Genomic DNA, 20209 nt, shown 5'->3' with positions numbered 1-20209 from the left:
TTTGTAATAATTTTATTAAAATATAAGTTTGAAAATTTTTAATTTTTGAAATTATATATATGGATTTTTATGAAAAATTTTAATAAATTTTTTGTATAAGTTAGATGAAAAATAATTAAAATTAAATATTATGATTTGATTTTGTTATTTATTAATTTATAATTTTGTATTTGAAATTTAATAATTTTTTTGTTATTTTGGTATTTATATTGTTGTCATTTTTTTTTGTTATTAGATTAATTCTTATTAATTTATAATTATAGTTGATGGAATTTGAAATTATTATATTTTTAAGTTTGTAATTTTATTAAATATGGATGTTTGGTAGTTAACGTATTATGTTTGGTTAATATTCTGATTTATCTAGAATTAATTTTGAATATAAACTTGGCTCAAGTAAAATTTTTTGTTGCTAAACCAAATTTAAATGCTTTATTATAATCTAAATAAAATTCTAAATATTTTTTTTTGAAAATAAAAAACATAGTGTCATAAACTATTTTAAAAAACATTAAATAAAAGTTTTTATAATTATAATTATAATTATAAACATTACATTTTATAATAAATTGTGAAAAATTACAAAAAATTCATGACCTAATGACCACAATGATCTCCGTTATATTTGAAAATGTGATAAACGTAACACGACAAAAAATGTGACCATGACCGCTATTTAAATCCCTGATCATATCTTTCTCAAACTCATAATTCTTCTTAGCCATTGACCAACCCTCTATTCTTAGAATCTCCCATCATGGTTATCCAATCCTAATTCTTTCCAAACTGTTGCTGCTTTTGGGCATTCAACAGTGGCATGTAGCACCATTTCCTCCCCTGCATTACATCTCTGACATCTTGCTTGTGCCATTATTTTCCTCCATTGTAAATTTTTATAAACAAAGAGGATTTTGTTTCACATCCTCTGGCCGAAAACCTTTAATTTGCTTGGTAGATCCACTTGCCATATTCTTCCCCATAACTTTCTTTCCCATTCCTTTATTCCACCCATGTTCTTTGTCTGAATCACCTGTGCCTATTGGTCATGTGCTTTCTGAATACGGTATCCACTTTTTACACTATACACCCCATCCTTATTATGATTCCAAACAAGGGCATCGTGATCCTCAACTCTACTTAATGATTGCCATAATGTTCTTCACTATATCAATTGAAAATCGTTGTAACAACTTACCACTATCCCATCTACATGCTTCATTATCAATAAGGTCTTTAACCATTCCATCGTCTTGGTTGCCACCTACTACTGAAATTGGTGTGAATGTTTCAACCCCTGGGATCCATGGATCATGCCATATCCTAATATTCTATCCATTTCCCACTCTTCAATGAAGACTAAGCTTCAGTATTTCCTTACCGTTGCAAATAATTTTCCATGTATAAAATGAGCTTTTTCTTACACTTGCTTCAAGAAAGGAAGAATAGATGAAGTATTTAGCCTTAAAAACCTTGTAGACTAGAGATGATTAGTCCACTAGCATTCTCCACCCTTGTTTTGCTAGGAGAGCCAGGTTGAAAGCTTTTATTTCTTGAAACTCCATTTGACCATCCTTTTTCGTTTTACAAAGCTTTGTCCAAGCCATCCAATGGATGTTTCTATGCCCTTTCTTCTGGCTCCACCAATATGTTGCCATAATTTTATTAAGTTCTTGGCATAAGCCTTTAGGGAAAATGAAACATGACAAAGCATAAAAGGATATAAATTGCAATATAGATCTCACAAAAATCTCATTTCCACCCACAGAGATCCATCTATGACTCCAATTTTGAATTTTTTGCTGCATCCTGTCAAACACTCCTCTAAATGCTTTTTCCCCCCTTTCTATAAACATTGACAGCCCTAGATATTTCTCTAGGCTGTTAGTGGATTGTATCCAATACAATTTTTTGATTATTTCTTGCCTCTCAATGCATGTGTTTTTGCCAAAGATCAAACCTAACTTATTGTAATTAATCTTTTGTCCTGACCCTTTCTCGTATACCTTAAGTAGCCTTCTCACTTGTTTGCCTTCATTTTGTCCACTTTAATGAAAAGTAAGCTATCATTGGTAAAAAAAGAGGTAGGTTATCTTTGGTCCTCTTATACTGGCACGAAACCCTTGTAACAAGCCATTCTCTTTGTATTTTGATAGAAGTACCAAGAGAGCTTTTGTGCAAATTAAGAATAGATAAGGTGAAAGGGGATCTCCTTGTCTTAAACCTCATTCTAAGATGATAGTCTCTATAATATCCCTATTGATCATCACTATGTATGAAATAGTTTTTACACAATGCATTATGGTTGAGATCCATCTCTCTCTAAACCCTATTTTTTTTATGATGACTTTGATAAACTCTCATTCTATTCTATCATAGGCCTTGCTCATATCAAGTTTTAAAGCTACCCAACCTATTTTACCCTTTCCATTTTATCTCAATACATGTAAAAGTTCATAAGCAACCAAAACGTTATTTGATATAAGCCTACTTAGAATGAATGTGCTTTGACTCTCACTAACACAATGAGGAAGAATCTATTTCAGTCTATTAGAAAGAGATTTTGCAATAATTTTGTACAAGACATTACAAAGACTGGTAGACTTGAACTATGACATTTTTATGGGTTTGGGTTGTTTGGGGACCAAAACAATATAAGTATCATTAATAACTTTTAGACTATTCGCTTGTTAAGAACAAAAAGATAGAAGTTTATGACATTCTGACCTACTATGTACTAGTATTTGTGGTAGAACAAGGTTGGTGTCCTATCAGGGGTTGGGGCTTTTGTTGGATGAACTTGTTCTGCAATAGTTTTTATATCTCATAGAGAAAAAAGCCTCATAAAGTTTTGCAGTCATTTTTTCTATTACCCGTGAAGAAATAGCCTTCAAAATCTCATGCATATTTTTAGGCCTATTGGATTTGAAAAGATCAATGAAGTATCCTAAAACCATTTTTTCCACATCATATCCCCCTTCACGCCATATGCCTTTATCATCCTCCAAGCCCTTTATTTTGTTTGTCCTTCTCTTTTGGGTGCCTTGTGAGTAAAAAAACTTAGTGTTTCTATCTCTATATTTTAGCCAATTCACCCTTACACGTTAGCTCTAAAAGAGTTCTTATTCAAGCTTCTCATTTAGTTTTCTTTTAATCTCTAGCTCATATGCCATTCTCTCATCATCTACCTTTGTAAACTGGCGACCTTCAATTTTTGGTTTAGATTATCTATTCCTGCATATGTTCCTTTGAACTTTTGTTTATCCTAAGCTGCTAACATTTGCTTCAACTTTGCTAGTTTTTCCCTAAGCCATGGGTTCTTCTCTGTCTTCCATGCTTCCTTGACTATTCCTTTATTTTTTGGGTCTTTCAACCATACTGCCTCTAAACAAATATGTTTGCTTGTACAATGGTTCACACTTCTTTTTTGCTTCATCGTTGTATTAATCAAGATAGGGATATGATATGTATAGTTACTTATATAACTATTAGGATGTATAGTAACTCTTAAGTATAAGTAAATTAAGTATGCAGCACCCTAAACCCATTCAGTCACATTTCAAGTTTCTCACGATCTTTCTTTTATCATATTATATGATGTACTTATGTATTCATAATTATATTTGACATTTCAAACATAATCAATCGACCTGTGAATAGAACCAAATATGACACCAAAATGATTTTCCCTTCTTCTAAAATCTCTTCATTTTAATTCAACTGCTATCTAGAATATCCCATTAGATCGAATCATTCATGACCATTGTTAACAATCCAAGATAGCTAACATGGAGCAAAACTTTAAAAAATAGTTGAAAATCCTTGAAAATTTTTTAGTGTACTAAATATGAAATCTTTGATCTCAAGAGTCTCACACAATAAGAAGTAGATATCTATTCTTCTATTACCCTTATTGGTCAAACAATGTACATGTGGTATGAAACACATGTTACGGTATTACTCTATTTTTTAGGGAAGCATATTTATTTCATCATTTATATATCAATACTGTATAAGTGATAGTTTAGATACTCTCAATATCTAACTTGAGTCCATAATTTTACTTGATTTCATATAATCAACATGACTTCCAATAGGCATATTAAGACAAACAAATTGAATTGTGGGTCTTTTTACTTTCGATCACAAATCTCAATATCGAGTGATCTCATCTTGGTTTCTTATCAAGGTGATTTCATTTTAAGCTTGAACTTTTGATTTATAGTTTAAAATTAATCTCAACTCTATGGTGCCAAACTATTGAGGTGATTGCCTATTTGAGAAGGTTAATCATTTGTTTGACATGCTTTTCAAATCATATCGTATACGTACATATACATATACATATACATATACATATACATATGTGTAGGCATATCAAAACGAAGTACTAAACTTTAATGACATTAATTGTATTCAATATAAGTCAAATCAAATGGAAAAATATTATACATTGTTCATATAGAACTATTCAATTAATACATGTGCTTCAACATCTATGCAATCCAAGAGATCTTATGTAGTTATTAAACACATCTTTAGATATGGGCTTAGTAAATGGATCTGCAATCATCTTTTGCGTAGAAAAATACTGCATGTTGACTTTTTTTTGTGTAATCATATCTTTCATGTAATTACACTTATTTTTTATATGTTTGGTCCTATAATGATATTTGAGATCCTTTATGAATGCAATTGTAGCTTGACTAACGTAATTCATCAACACTATGTTAGATTAATCTTTTTCAAATCCCAAATGATTCAAGAATCTCTTAAGCTAAACAGCCTTTTATGTTGCAGCTAAAATGCTACTAATATAGCTTCTATTATGGATAGTGCTATACAAGTTTGTTTCTTACTGCTCCACAAAATAGCCCATTATTCCACAAGAAAATGTAGTTAGAGGTAGATTTTCTTTTATCTAAATCTTCTTCCCAATCGACTTCTGTATAGTCGACCAAATACAGATCACTTTCTTGATAGTATAATGAATAATCCATAATACCTTTTATATATCTCAATATCCTTTTAATAGTTTTCCAATGGGATTGACTTGGATTGGATTAATATTTGCTTACCATGCCCATGGCATAGTAGATGTGCAACCTTATGTAAATCATAGCATACATAAGGCTTCCAATAGCACTAGAGTAAGGAACTATTATCATTTATTCATTTCATAGGAGTATAGATCGACTTATAGTCTTGTATATTGAATCATTCTAGAACTTTCTTAATGTACTACTCTTATGAAAGAGCTAACAACTTTTTAAAATGATTTTTTATAACTTTTACACTAAGTATGTAAGCTACTTTGCCTATGTCCTTTATTTCAAAATTTGAAGACAATTAGGTTTTCACCTTAGTAATATACTCCTTATCATTGCCAATCAATAGTATGTCATTTACATAAAGTGATAAGATCTCAAATTTACCTTTGTCTTTTTTAACATACATAGTAGTTTTCATCAATCATGACAAGATCATATGAAATTATCATTTGATGAAATCTAATATACTACTGTCTGAAAAGATTGTTTAAGGCCATAAATTAATTTTAACAGCTTACACACTTTGTGCTCTTGACTTTTACCAATGAAACCTATAGGTTGTTCTATATAGATTTTCTCTTTCAGTCTTTCATTTAGAAAGGTAGTTTTCACATCCATTTGATATAACTCCATTTCTAAATTGGCTACAATGGCTAGAATTAAGCATATCGAAGTAAATCTCACAATAAGAGATAAAGTTTCTTTATAATCAATTTCCTCTTATTGAGTATACCCCTTCATTACCATATGGGCTTTATATCTTTCAATTATCCCATTTAACTTAAGCTTGATCTTGAAAACCCATTTATTCTCAATCATTTTGCGTCATTTAGAAATATCAACCAATTCCCAAACATGATTTGATCTCATAGACTTTATCTCCTTTTCCATTGTTTTTATCCACTTTTTTTTTCTTGTAAAAGATGAAAAAGCTTTTTTAAAATTTCTTAGCTTGTTTTTCATCTTGTGGGATAATAAAAAACGCTTCCTTGTCTATATCAAAAAGACATCGAAGAATATTTTTGTGATTACTTAACTTGACTTGTGATTCTTGGGAAACTAATTCATCAAATCCATCATCTTTAGTCATGCTCCCACTTATATGAGATACTATTGGTTCTTGATTAAGAACATGTATTAATTGATTTGGAACTAACTAATCATTTACTTTTTCAATTTTATAAAGGACATTTCATGATTTATCTCACTTTTTTTTTAAAAATTCACTTTCCAAAAAAGTAACATCCTAATATTCAAATTCAATTACATTCCCACTTAATTGTTCACCTATAAACACGTATCCCTTTAAATGCTTAGAATATCTTAGAAATATACTCTTTTTGCCTCAAGGGCCTAGCTTGCCATATGGATGAGCAATTTCATGAACATAGGTAACACAACCCCGAGGTCTCAAATTACTAAAATCAAGTTTTCTTCTAGTCCATAATCTATTGAGTATATATGCTATTGTTACCAACATATCACCTCAGAAGGTGATTGATAAATTTGCTTGGGCCATTATAGACCTCATCATTTCTAGAAAAGTCTTATTTTTTCTCTCTATAATATCATTTTATTGTGGACCTAGGAATGGTTGCCTATCAATACCCTTTTTATCACATAATTGTTTGAACTTATTAGACAAATACTCGTGTCCATGATCCATTCTTAATACCTTAACGTATTTATCTAATTGATTCTCTACCAAGATCACATGCTTTCTAAAGCAATCTAATGCTTCAAACTTGTGAGAAATCAAATAGATGAACCTGAAACATGTAAAATCATTGATGAATGTGATGAAATACTGACCTCTTTTCCATGCCTAACATTCATTAGGCCATAAATGTCAGAATGTATTAACTACAATGGAACTTCAGCTCTAGTTTTTTTACCAAATGATTTTTTTATCATTTTTCCTACTAGACAACTTTCACATAATGGTAAATTAACTTTTTCAATAAGGCTTTGTAATCTTTCTTTTGCCAACCTATTCATTCTTTGTTGATCTATATGGCCAAGTTTAGCATGTGAAATAATTAGATCAATATTTGCATAAAAAATAATCATAAGGGAAAAACTTAGATTATTGTATGGAACAATATCTAACATAATAAAACCATATGATAAATACCTAGGTCTATAATAAGTTGTATCCAAATACAAACTTAAACCAGTACTGTTGAAATTTAAAACAAATCTAAACTAAGAAGAACAATGGCAAAAATCAAATTATGTCAAATATCAAGAGCAAAAAGTACATCATGTAAGATAAGAGTTTTTCCACTATGCATCATAGCTTGTAGGTGTCAATTCCCCTTACATCAATCTATGAATTGTTTCCTACATAGATCCATTTTATTCCATGTGGAATTCAATGAAAATCCATAAAAACATTCTTGTTTTATGCTATATGGTCTATGGCCCCTGAGTTTACAATCCATAAAAGATGTGATTCAATCATCATAACAGTACTAGAAACAAATACAGTACTTTAAACATAACATAAAAATGCTTTAAAGTTTGTGCCTTGTTTAGCTCATTACATTCATGACCAAAGTGACTTTTTTTACCATAGTTAAAGCACTTAACTCTCAGCTTGTTATTCTTATGATGAGCTTTAGGACCTTATCTTTTACCAGTTTAACCATTTTTTAGCCTCTCAAAAGTTTTCTTCTTGTTCCCACCATGTGGGTTGTGCTTGAAGCTTCTTTTAAACTAGATAATACCATATATGCATAAGCACTAAGCTTTGATGTTTCCATATGATCTTTTTCCAATTGAAGATGATGGAGAATATTATCAAGAGTCTTTATATTCTAGTTGTGGTTAAAGTGCATTTTCATATGCTTTCAGCTATATGGCAAAGAATGGATAATAGCTTGAACCTATTGTTCATCTATCATAGTGTGGCCAACCTTTTTTAGTTTGTTTATTATTTTTTATATCTCTCATACATGCTGCTTCATATTATGATTATGCCACTTTTTGTATGTGTCAAACTTGATAGTGAGCTATTTCAATTTGTAATCGAAGTTACACCAAACTTTGCTTTCAAGGCACTCTACATCTCTTTGGCTATTCCATAAGATCGAAACTTGCGCGTAATATCATATTTCATACTATTAAGCAATGTAATGAGTGCGGTGGAGTTTTTCTTTTTCCAAGCCTTATAAGCCTCTCGGTCCCTTCTGTTTTGGGACGTATACCTTTCTTTAGACTCATCAAAGACATTGTTTAAAACATTAAGAGCCTTTTGTTCTTTAAGTACATATAAAATTTTCATACTTCAAATTTTATAATTGTCCCTGTTAGCTTTTCACCCTTGTTTAACTCAACAATAATGTTCTTAGAAACAGAAGCTATTTCAAAACATCTCTTTAGCTATTCCATAAGATCGAAACTTATGCGTAATATCATATTTCATACTATTAAGCAATGTAATGAGTGCAGTGGAGTTTTTCTTCTTCCAAGCCTTATAAGCCTCTCGGTTCCTCCTGTTTTGGGACGTATACCTTTCTTTAGACTCATCAAAGACATTGTTTAAAACATCAAGAGCCTTTTGTTCTTTAAGTACATATAGAATTTTCATACTTTAGATTTTATAATTGTCCCCGTTAGCTTTTCACCCTTGTTTAACTCAACAATAATGTTCTTAGAAACATAAGCTATTTTAAAGTATAATTCTACATTCGAGAGACATATGCACTAATTAATGTCTAGCATTGCATATTTCTAATTTTGTCATAATATCACAAATAAAATAGTGTCAACCATTCACATAAAAATGAAACCAAAAAGTCATTATGTTCCCAATCAAATTTTGTTTTTAAATGTGTTTGATTATCATTAATTTATTTCGTTGTGCAAAATCAATCATTCTAAGATAGAACAAATCAATTATCTTAGAACTTCTACTAACCATAACATTACCAACATATAATCAATAACATATATATATATATATATATTGATATCAACAAGCAAGTCTTACAAACAACATAATTCAAATCCATAAACATGTTCATAATAATATATATATACTAATTATTAATAAAACATGTTCCTAATCATTTCAAATGACTTGTCTAAAAATAAGGATATATTTTAAAAATTTCTTTGATAGTTTTGCATTCACATTTTTCATCTATGAAGGTCCAAAAATTTTGTGTTTTTCATTATGGAAACTTGGGTAGACTGAGAGGATAGCACTTTTTTTTGCTCCAATTCTCACGTATTCCTTTACAAAACCCTTAATTGATGTTTCATACTTAGGATTACTCTCCAAAGACATCTAGATATCTAAAAGAATATTCTTTTGTCTAGAAGTCAAAAGTATATCTATCAATATTTCATATTTAATTTTGTCATTCCTAATGTCTGTGCTACCATACCAGATTAAAGGCTAATAAAAAAAGTAATTTATGTCAAATATATCTATTTAAAGGGTAGTAAAATATATCACCACAAATCCAATCAAATTAGTCTCAAGTGCCATTATGGATAATTTATGAGCTTCCATATGCTTTAAACATGCACAAAATCCCAATATAATTCAAGACATGTTTCAAAAAATTCAATTATAAATGAAATTGGTATTATGTAGTAATATTATAATAATTAACCACACATGATCAAAACAGAAGATGTTATTTATAAAATAATAATGAATTATAAATTATTATTACAAAATTCAATTTTTTTATCTATGTCTGGATAATTTGCAATTATATATTGAAATTGAAAATAGAAAAAAAAAAGTGTTGAATCTCACTTTTTACATAGTGTAAATTAAACTTTAAATTTTATTGCAACTTAATAATTAAAATAAGTAATTTGACCTATTATTCAACCATTGGTAAGGGAAATTACTAAATGTCCTAATACTTCCATAGCAATCCAAGTGTTTAGAAAATAATTGTACGTGAAAAATCGTATTATACTAAATAACATGTTTGAAGAAATTTAGTCAATCTAATTCAATCCTTTTATCATATAGGTTGTTATTTGCTTCTAGATTTAATCCTTATGATTTGTCTACTTCAAATATGTTATTAGTCTTTGTTATCATGTTGTATTAGAGATGAATTAAATAAAGTGAAGAAGGCTAAACAACTATGACATGCAAATACATACATATATATATATATATTCTCATGTTAGTTCCAAAGAGTAAAAACAAAACTCATGGGCTAATCAAATAACTTGTATCTTATAACACTCGTTCTAATAATATTTGACTAACAATATAAAAAAAATAGTTCTATTTCATTAGAGATTTGAGATATAAAAAAAAAAAGATTTAATAAACATGAAAAGTTTAGAAGTCCTTAACTTGCTTAACTTTTTATCTTTTTTAGCTAAGCTCTTGGACAACTCTTGGACTCTATGCAAAGGAAGCTTTTTAGCGAACTTGATTGCAAAAGTTCCAAGCTTTAAAAACCACTTTCAACCCATCGTATATTATTCTTGAATTACCTATTGCCCAAAATTCTTTTTTAGTCATTCAATAAAATTTGTTATGTATGAAAATAAAATTGTGATTAAAAATTATTCCTTAGAGTGGGGGTTTTCTTAAAAGAAAAGAGAAAACATAATATAATTTTTAGTAATTCAAAGTAAATGAAACATTATATCTTATATTTTTAGTTGCTGCATGAAAACTTCTCAATATCATATCTCAAGATTTGCTGCTTTAATCATAAAATCTTTTTCCTTTAAATGTTAAAGAGGATGTATCAATATATACTAACTTTTTTATTAGAGAAAGAGAAAGCATTCAATTTTAAAGCATAACAATATTCCTTTACTTTTTAAATTGATTGTAAACTAATAAGGCTTGTGATTCCTTTTAGGAGCTAAACAATTTCCCATAATAAAAAAAAGAATGCTTATGGAGTGAATATTTTACAAATAATAATATGCATTGTAAATAGGATTAGAGTAATAAATTAAGGTTTATATACATTTTACAACAAATGGTGCTTTTAAGGGATAATGGCTCATTAGATGCTGACAATAATAGCGATGAAGATTAACCTTTCCTAAAATCACTATAGAAATTATGCCTAAACCTTAACATGAACCAACTTCATTTTATTACTAATCATATCGCTACTAATTAGTAATTACACTATGTATAAACTGAAAATTGTATTGCTTTCAACCTTTCTAAGATTGATCTTTTTGTTTTTCTTGTTTAAAAATGGAAACATACCAAAAATTGAGAATGATTTAAAGATCGAGGCATTGACCTTCTAATGGAGGTCTGGTGCTAAGAAATAAAAAGTTATTGCAATGACTGCATTTCATTATCATCTTATCTAATAACCTTTTGCTTAAGATCCCAACCTATCAAACAATTCAAAAAATCAAAAAATGAATGAGAGAAAAATAAGCTAAACATAAATAGAAATCTAAAATGAACATCTCATTATCATCATCATTAAAAAAAATGTAAATATGATTTTTAAAACCATAATAATGTTATTGCCACTACTAAATTAAATTACCTCAAAAACAGTGTTATAGAAAATGCAATGAACATAACACATATGCTTGGATTGGGAAACCACGTCCATTCAAACTTTTTCTTCAACGCTCATATTATTAATTAAAAGAAAAGGAAAAGAAAAAAAAGATCAAGTAGCTATAGTGAGCAAACTCAAAGTGTGGGTTTCAAAAGAAAGGTATAGGCTTTTATCCTATAGGATGCGGATGAGTGGTAGTTTAGGATTGGAAATCTCTAATATTTTTAAAAAGGATGAGGCAAATGGAGCTAAGACTAAGAAAGTGAAAAAGAAATTACAAATAAATTTTTAGTGCTAATGAACTCTAATAATAACTTTTTATATACCATGTAGAACTTAAAGTCTTTACATATTTTTATACACCAAACATATTCATTGATGTAATAAAAGTTACTTACATTGTTGATAAAATTTGTCTCAAACTATGTTGTATCTGCACCATAATTTAAAGGAATGACTTTGATTCCATTAGATAGAGAAAGGGAAAGAAGCTCATGTAGTCCTTTCTCTAACCTTCTTAGGAATAGTTACACATACACAAATTTAGATATATCATTCTAGTATCTTAACTTAAAATGAAAACAAAAAAAATGATAAAGACTAAAAATGCATATTCTACTTGTAAGTTGTGGTAAATATGCAATGCATTTTGACAATGCTGTAATATTAAACCAAGCATTATCATTTATCAATTTTGTATAAGGTATGAATAAGGTTGTATTTTCTTTATTAATAAAGTTCTAAATTTTATATAATGGATTTGTGAAAGTTAATAAAAAAGGAAATTTCATCAACAACCTTCCTAAAAGTTTTCAAAAAAATCCTTGTTTATACTTGTATTTTCTTTACTTATATTTAAGTTTTAAATCATTTGTAACTTCTAAGGTATGAATAATATTGTATTTTCTTTATTATTAATGTTCCAAAATTTAAATAATGATCTTTGAAAGTTATTAATAAAGGAAATATGACCAAAATATATATAGGCTTGCATTAAATTATAACTTATACCTTGCATTTAATACAAGTCAAACCAACTCGACCTATATTTTATTGAGAACTAGTTGATGCCTATCGGTTTGTCGAAAAATTTTATTTTTATAAATATTTATATTAAATTGATTGTTTAAATATAATTTTAAATTAATTATATTAAATAATATTATTTATTTAAATAAATTTTATTTTTTTTATTTATTTTAATATATGTATTGATATTAATATAATCATATTTTATTAATTAAAATAGTAAATCACTATAGCTAAAATTGCATAATATAGCAAAATTTTCTCAATTTTCTCAATTTTCCATTCTTTATCTTTGTTTCACCAAAATAGAGCAATAATCTCTTCATTTTCTTCTCAAACCCAATCCTAAGTACATTTCTAGCAAAATAACGTTTTTCAAACCAAATGATAAAGACAATCTTTTAAACCAATAACACAATTTATGCAACCAAAAAAGCTTAAAAAGAGCAATTCAAATCCTCAATCAAATTGAAAAACCTCTAGCTTTTTTATACTCAATTCTCATCCAACTTTGCTGCCAAAACAGAGCTCTTACCGATGGCAAAACCATCCACCAACACATAAAAGTTTTTGGATTTTTACCTAAGATAGTTATTTGAATCCGTCTTTTAGATATGTATGCAAAATGTGAAAGTTTGTCAGATGCCTAAAAAGTATTTAATGAAATGATTGAAAAAGAATTGTGTTCTTGGAATATTTTAAACTATGGGTATGCGAAAATGGGAATGCTTGAAGAAGCAAAGAAGTTGTTTGATGAAGTGCTTGAAAGAGATAATTTTTTAGACTACAATGATTTCTGGTTTTGTTCGTTTATAATTTTTTAGACTACAATGATTTTTGGTTTTGTTCGTTTCGATAAGCCTAAAGAAGCTTTAAAGCTTTACAAAATGAAGGAAATGAGCTTGCTTTTGGAATTGAATAAGTTTACTATGTCTAGCATTTTAGCTGTTTCTGCTCTATGAATGTTTAATTATAAAGAAAGAGATTCATTATAGTATAATGTAAGCTGGGTTGGATTTGATCATTTTAGAAAAGATGTTAGTCAAGGTTAATATAGTCATTTCATTATAAAAGATAGTTGTTTACCTCTAAGACTTTTAAGGATACTTTTTATATATAGTTTATAGATACCATTAATACATTTAATAAAAGTGCTCAGTGGCAAAGAATATGAAACATGAAGGCCAACGAGTTCACATTAATCTTTAGTTGTTTATTTTATAAGTCTTTGGTAGACCTATTAATTTTAGCTTGAACCTAAAAAAATTCATCAAATTCACTCGAACTAAAATCCAATCCAACCTAACTATCCATAAAAAGTCAAAAACTTAAACCTACCTAACTCAAAATTGAAAACAACTTGAACCAAAATCAACCCAAACCCAAATCAACCCAAACTCGAATTGGTTTGAAATTGATATGGCTCGAACTGAATTAGACATGAAATTGAAATGGCCTAAAAATTATTATGAAAGAATCCAAGGCTCAATTAAGTGTAATTTTATTTAAAAAACATTAATTTAATAAAAATAATAAATATAGCATAAGTAAAAATAATAAATATAATACAAATAAAAACTTATTAAATTATTGAAAATATCAAATTAACATATATGTTACGTTACTTGTAAAATTTCTCATAATTTATAATATGATTTAAAACAAATTATTTATAATTGTCATGTGTACACATATCAATGTATCATTTAAAATTAAATTGTATAATCTCTTATAATTATACACGAGTATCAACTATCATATGATTTAGAATAAAATATATAAAATAAGTTATTGAATTATGTATATATGTTATGTTTATGTCATAATTATATTATTAATTTTTAATTATATAATTTAGAATTAATTATATAATGGGCTTAATTATACTAAAATCTAAAATAATAAGCTATAAAATAATGAGTTACAATTATACTAAAATTATTATTTATATTGTAGTAATATTATTAATATAAAAATAATTACATATTAAATTCTTATCATTATTAAATATTTAAAATAAATTTTATATGATTATATTAAATATGTAATTATGTATTATAACTAAAAGTTTAAAATAGACTTTATATATTTATATTAAATGAAAATAAATATAAAACTATTAAATGTATCAAACATGACAAACATATTTCATATGTCTTATACGTTTATTTGTATGACACAATATAAACATATTTTTTGTGTTTTATATATGTTAAAATTTTTGTCGATACAAAAAAATATGGAACACATTTTTCTAAAACACATATTTTTTCTTAAGCTGTTTTGGTGTCATATCATGATATCATGTTTAAATTTGTCAAGTTTAGTAAAATCACATTTTTTATTTATATAAAAATTAACTTATTTAAAGTATGCAAGCTGTAATATTTATATTTATTTTTTAAATTTTAGTTTTTAACTTTTCATATTTTGACAAAATAAAATATGTCATAAATTTGATCAAATAATTTGTTTAAATTTAATCTAATTTGATTTTAAAAATTAATAAATTGAATTCAAAATGATTAGAAAATGACCTAATCCAAAATTAATCTAATTTTTTTAAGACTCGAAATGTTCCAAATAAAGTTAACCTAATCCAAATCCAACGTAACCTTTCCAATTCACAATCATTTTGTCATAGTCCTAAAAAAGAGTCATGAATTTCATATCGATTGTGTACTAGAGTTGCTATTGAGATATAAGTGTTCATACCACTTTTAATTTGTAAGACGTCTTTAATGGAATAAAATTGTGAGGTCTAGCTAGGTCAAAATGGATAATAACTCACAAGTTGGTGTGAACAGTGATGTTTGGTATCAAAGCCAGCTCCGGGGTACTAATAATGTGCTATCGATAATGGTGAGGCCTTATTAAAGTAGGAAAAGATGTCATGGTCTTAAAAAAGAGCAATGAATCCCACATTAGCTATGTACTAGAGTTGGTGTTAGGATATAAGTGTTCACTCCAACTTTAATTTGAACAAAATCGTGAGACCTAATAAGGTTAAAACGAATAATATCTTACAAGTTGGTCCAACTTGAACAAAATTGTGAGACCCAATGAGGTCAAAGCAAATAATATCTCATAAGTTGGTATGGACCGTGACACTTTTACTATAGCTACCAACTCTCAAACTTGCTAATTGGTGAGTTTCATTGCATTTCTTCTTTATATACTGCAATCAATCTCACCATTGCTTTTCCTTTTATCTTGTAGTGTTAGTTCTTATGTTTCCTTTGTATGGAATTTATGGTAATTGGATATTTATTTCTCCATTTCCCTTACTTATTAACTCTTATTTTTATTTTTTTTAGAGTCCAACTACAATGGCTATCTAACATCGTTGTCTTTAAACTTTTATGCTTTGTTTGTTGTTTATATTTTATATCTTTAGTATGCTTAGCTTTCTAATTAAAACATTATTAAAGCAAAGTTTGATTCTTTTCTTGTTTATTTTGCTTGCATTCTACTATAACGACAATTCCTTTTGATGGCACAAAAGCTACAATGTGGTGTGGTTGAAGCCTCCAATGGCATTGGACTCTTATGGGTCACATGGATTTGGTGAAAATTGCTCCTTGTAATTGTAGTTCCCGCATCATATTTTAGCCTTTTTGTTTCTTATTTTGAAACAAGTTTCAAGCTTATCTATTTCCCTTTTCTTCTATTTTATTAATTTATTTTCAATTTTTTTACTTAAAAATTCTCAAATTATTTGCTCTTGTTAACTTTTCCATTCTAATTTTTTTCATTTTCTTGGTTATTTATCATTTTTATTTAAAGGTTCTCAAATTATTTATTCATTAGAATATTTGAATGAATGTATAAATAAGTAATAAGATAAAAAATAATTACATTTTTTATTTGAACATAAAAAGATTTTGAAATCAAATCTATATCCTATACCTAAAAACTATCCCTAAAGGATATATTGATATGTGGCAACTTGCTATGTGTTATTTTTTTTTATTGTTTTTAATTTTTTAAAAATATTTTTTTACAGTTAGTATGTTAAAAACTCTTTATTTACCATGTAAAAATTTTTTAAACAAAAAAGTTTTCAAAAAAATTATTTGCTTAATTATAATTATAATTAAAAAAAAAACATAATAGGAGTTGAGTAAAGAAATGATGATGTGTTGTTGATAATTATAATACCCTCAAATGCTTTTTGTAAAAAAAAAAAACTTAAATAATAAAAAAATTCATAAAAATATATCTAATTTATCAAAGAAAAAAATTAACCTCCAAATTCTTAAAACGAACCAACTTATTAAAATTTAATCACTTATTAAGATAAAAAGTTTTGCAACTAAAAATAATCAATTGAAAAAATAACTTACATGAAAATCAACTAAAAAATCTCCCAAAAATAATAAAAATTCTTTAAAATTTATCATATCTAAAATTTAAATATTTTTAAAAATGTCTTTTAAAAACAAAAAATATAAAATTAAAATACTAAAAATATTATATTTGAGATTTTTTTATAAATTACAAAATAATTAACAACAACCATATAAAAAACTCAAAATATAAGATTTTCATACCCTTTTTTTAATCTAAAAAAAATTAAAAACTAAAACAGATAAAATTTTTAATTTATTTTTCATAAAAATTAAAAAATCGTGAAGCAGAGGTAACATTCTAGTTGTTAAACAAAAAATACATACACAGGATTGAATCACTTGTTCAAGTGCAATTTAACAAATGAACAAAAGTTATTATTTTTATACTAAATTAATTAAATAAATAATTTCATAAATAATTATGTATTATGTTGTTCATCACTTCTTCTAAATATTAGTAAATATATTATTATTGACATTTTAAAAACATTCTTCTTTTGATATAAGAATATTTCTATTAATTGTTAAGAAATTTGAAAATATCAAATTTATTTTAAAAAATATACTATATAGTGAATATATTTAATGGTTATTTTGTATTTGATTTTAACAATAGATTTTTTTTCCCACTACAACATCGCTGAAAGCGATACGAAACGCTGGATTAAAAACGTAAAAGATGCATAAAGAAAATTGCCCTCTCAGAACAAAATTAGTTTCCATCATCGACATTCAGACAAGGCTGAAACTTGTAGATGAAGTTCAATCATCGAGAGCAGATGCCAAATCATTTCCAAATCACAGAAGCAAGTTCAGATAAACAATGGTACTTCAGATTAAAGAGTGAAGTCATTTTGAAAAAAGCACATACTAAGAAAGAAGATTATAAACAGCCAAGGAGCGGGATCCTGATTACAATATCTATCAGGTGTTTAGAACTGAGAAGATAATGTTTGGCAGCGGCTGCTTAGATCGCCTCATCGAATCGGTCACTACACTTATTTATAGTGCTCCACAAACCCTAACTTACACCACAGCTGATTACAATGTCTAACCAACTAATAACTATGGTTAAGTTTTTCTTTCCTCCGTGGGGGGGTGGAAAATTGATGACTGGTTGCTTAGGGGTGACAATTGACTGTGGCTGAGCAAGTTTGGATTAAGTTATTTTGGATGGAGTCGTTTTAAGTTAAGAGGGATTCCAATTATTTCGAATAAAAATCATTTTGAGTTAAAATAAATTTGAGTTGAAATTATTTGCAATTCCAACTAATTTGAATTTAAATTAATTTAAGATTAAATCATTTTGATTTTAGATAATTTTAATTTTTAATTATATAGATTTGATTTTTAAATTATTCAAATGTGAGTCAACATTCAAATTTAATTTATGAATTTTTAAAATCAAATTAAATTATATTTGAATGGATTATTCAAATAAATTGATTTAAATAAACTATTTAAAGTTATATTTTTCCTGTACTTGTGCAATGCAAATATATCATATCTAAAAATATTATAATTAAATTATATAAAAATAAAAAATAAGTGAATTAAAAATCATTTGTTACTATATAATTACGTTACATTGCATAAAAATTAGTAATTTGTTTATGATAAAAAGTTATTAATAATTTTTTGTTAACGTAGAAGAAAAATTATGAAGTACATTGACATTGAAAATTTTTAACTTTATAAACAGGATTAAGATGATTATACATATTTTTTTAATGTATATTTAAAAAATAAAAAATTTATTTTAAAAAAATAAGACATGTGTCACCATCTTAATTTCGTTGTGGAGTTAAAAAATTTCATTGTCAGTGTATTAAATAATTTTTTAAAGTAGAATTATGTTACATTATAAAAAATATTTGTTTCGTTTGAGGTTATTTGCTTGTATAATATATGTTTTTGGTTTGATTTTGTGTAACTTTTGTAACATCTCGAGTGTTATAAAATTTAAGTTTTTTTTTTTAATTTTTCTTTTGATTTTAGATTACAAGCAGATGATGATAATTTTCCATTTGAATTGAATGGTCTTATGTAATTTATCTTCCATTGAACAAATTTTTTGTTGTTTTGCTTTGTTTTCTTAAAAAAGACTTTAATAAATTTAAAAGACAAAAAAAATTTAAAGTTATCACTAAAGTTTAATTATTAAGCTAATGCGTGAAACCCAACTTCACAACATTTGTTATAATAATTTTTTGTATTCTATTGAAATGGAAACTCATTGATGGTCAATGGAAGCTCAAAAAACCCAATGAAAGTAATTGAGTTAAGTACAAAAAAGAGAGTGTTTAGGTAAACTGTTCCATCTTCAATTATCGAGCTAATCCTTGGCTCAAGTCGTACACATTCAAGGTGACCTTGTCACCTTCCTATTAGCAATCCAAAGTCATTATTAGTTTATAGATAGTATTTGATAAAACCTTTGTTGACCTAAATAAAATCCTTGTAAAGCATTCTATAAACAGGTGCAAATAGGCAAAGAAAATATAATAGAGCAAAGGAAAGAATCAAACAGAAGTTGAAATATAAGAGAAGATTTTGATACCTAGGTTATCCCTATAGTTCAATATAAAAGCTCTTGTAAGAAAAAAAAATTATTACAACCTCTAATGTAACCAACGAAGATAAGATGTCCAAACAGATCAATGAGATCAATTTTTTGAAAAATTTTCCAATAGGTAAAAGCCCATAGAGTTTACTTATCCTTTTCCAACATATGTTCATGCTCACATACCTTTGTAACCTTTTTTGTCTCCTCAATCAATGTAGTCTAAGCATTAAAATTCAAAGAATTAGCTCTCACAATACTCTACAACAGATCCTTTTCACTAGACATAAATGGCACTGTAAGTCAAAAATCAAAACAAAAAACGCAAATAAGTTTCACATTTTCTAAATTTAATTACCAATAATAACAATAATGTTGAATAAGGAAAATGATACTTATAAAACTAAGGTGTAGAGGTCTAAAGAACTACCACCTTTATCATTTTGATCAGGAAAAAAGCTTCAAGGCAAATTACCAGTGGATAAAGGCTATTTATGCTTAACTATCAAAGCTTTTAACTATTATGGCATATCTTTAGGGTGGTTAGTTATTGGTGTAAAATAGTAGAACAATGAAAATGCTTTTATAAAATCACTTGATAAGCCCACTTTGCTTTTTTTTTTTTACATAATATGAACACAGCCTAAAAAAGAAAAAAAGAGTTTTATTTAGTTTAGAATAATGCAG

Source organism: Durio zibethinus, chromosome 24 (assembly GCF_047325235.1).
Source record: "Durio zibethinus cultivar Kanyao isolate XHJ-2024 chromosome 24, ASM4732523v1, whole genome shotgun sequence".
Taxonomy (NCBI): Eukaryota; Viridiplantae; Streptophyta; class Magnoliopsida; order Malvales; family Malvaceae; genus Durio; species Durio zibethinus.
Note: the sequence above shows the minus strand (reverse complement) of the source record.